The sequence below is a fragment of the Schistocerca americana genome, chromosome 5 (assembly GCF_021461395.2).
Source record: "Schistocerca americana isolate TAMUIC-IGC-003095 chromosome 5, iqSchAmer2.1, whole genome shotgun sequence".
NCBI lineage: Eukaryota > Metazoa > Arthropoda > Insecta > Orthoptera > Acrididae > Schistocerca > Schistocerca americana.
In genome coordinates, this window is record NC_060123.1 from 574,135,280 (window position 1) to 574,137,266 (window position 1,987).

Sequence of the window (1,987 nt, forward strand, 5' to 3'; positions counted from 1 at the left end):
CTTTAATGTAAAAATTCATGCACAGAACGTGATTCGTAATATTTAGAACATTATGACCTAACTTTGATACGAAGAGCCTTCAGAGTAAAATCGACTGAAAAAAAATACGTGCCTCCATGGCATACAAAAAAAGACATTAGAAAAAGTGCAGATGCGTACTTATCATGTGAACAATGTTTCCATAGACAATGCAGAGAATTTAATACGCTTAAGTTATGGAAACAGTGGTTGAACTGACTATAACTCTTCGGATTAACTGACAAAAGTCGCATGTTGTACCAAGCTTCGAGTCTAGTGACTACACAAAGCGGATTCCCGGGTTCGATTCCCGGCGGGGTCAGGGATTTTCTCTGCCTCGTGATGACTGGGTGTTGTGTGCTGTCCTTAGGTTAGTTAGGTTTAAGTAGTTCTAAGTTCTAGGGGACTAATGACCATAGATGTTAAGTCCCATAGTGCTCAGAGCCGTTTTTGAACTACACAAGGACGCAAACAATTTCCAATAGCACGTGGAACACCCATTTGCGATTCGCGGTAAATTTAGGAACGTGAAAATTTAATCGTGAAATATAACTACGTAACCAATTATTAACGAAGTAACTTTGCAGATAAGCAATGACTTCGGATAATGCAGATAAAGAGAATCATTTCACCAATCAGCAATCCAGCGACGCACCATCCGACACCAGATGGACGACTGCAAGCTACCGATAAGAACTAAAATAAAATGAAATTCTCCTGAACAGGCCATTAAGGCCCTACGGTACCGACCGGCCGCCATGTCATCCTCAGTTCATAGGCGTACTGGATACTGATATTGAGGGCATGTGGGCAGCACACCGCTCTCCCGGCCGTATGTCAGTCTCCGAGACCGGAGCTGCTGCTTCTCAATCGAGTAGCTCCTCAGTTTGCTTACAAGGGCTGAGTGCACCCCGCTTGCCAACAGCGCTCGACAGACCGGATGGTCACCCATCCAAGTACTAGCCCAGCCCGACAGCGCTTAACTTCGGTGATCTGACGGGAACCAGTGTTACCACTGCGGCAAGGCCGTTGGCTACCGATAAGAAGCAGGAAGCAATTGTTTGGAAGGCATGCTTCTGTGCCTGGCTACACTCTCATTGTCCTACCCTCCCAGAAGTGCACGGCCATTCTTATGGTATCCTCACAGAGAGAAAAATTCGAAGATAGCGAACGTCTGTGGTACAGAATCATCTTTGCATGCTGCTATAACTACGAGTAATTTGCGAAGTAATGAGAATATAGGGAAACTAGAATTGAGCATTGAAAGCGGCGATTTAACAGCTAACTAAATTAAATGGATGCAAACGATCACGAAGCCTTCGCTTGCGTTTTCCCGAGGGAAAGTACAGCCGCTTTAAATGTCGTACGTCAACGGTAATGTTTGACAACACGTTTGTCAGCCAACAATCTGCATCTTCGGACCGTGATGAAAACTGTTGAAAACGCTGTCACGTGTCGTGTTGGCTATGACGTAGTCGCAAATCTCCAGCACACTGTTTTTCCTTCTGACACGTAACTATTGGCCACGGATTTAAATGTTAGTGGGCGACGCCCGTCAGCACATCACCGCAAACATGAGCGGTTGCGCAACCACTGGGTCCGACGTCCCGGAGTCGAGTCCTTGCGGCAACCAGCGTCCTCCAGAGTTCACCGCCGGAATGATAAATGCCAGCGCTGCTGCTAGCCGCTCGGCTGCAGTAATACGAGGGCTGCCGGCCATCGCGATAAATATTTATCCCGGGGTCGTGGTCGTGCCGACCTGGTCGTAATTACCGCCGCTGGTCCTTGACGCCTCTCGCCGTGCCGAGCCATGCCGCGCCGCCCACCACGAAGCCGGCTGCTGCTCAGCCCGGAAACGTCCGCCGCTCAGTCCTATTGTTCCGAGGCTCTCACAACAAAGCCGTGCACCCTACCAATGGCCAGCTACTAATAAAGGCAGCGTTTATGACAATATCATAACAACAACACA

General features: G+C 48.2%; 1 pseudogene; it reads right to left on the reverse strand.

Moving 5' to 3' along the window:
* Positions 1 to 934: 934 nt before the first annotated feature.
* On the reverse strand, positions 935 to 1,052 carry LOC124616929 (annotated as a pseudogene).
* Between the last annotated feature and the right edge of the window lie 935 nt (positions 1,053 to 1,987).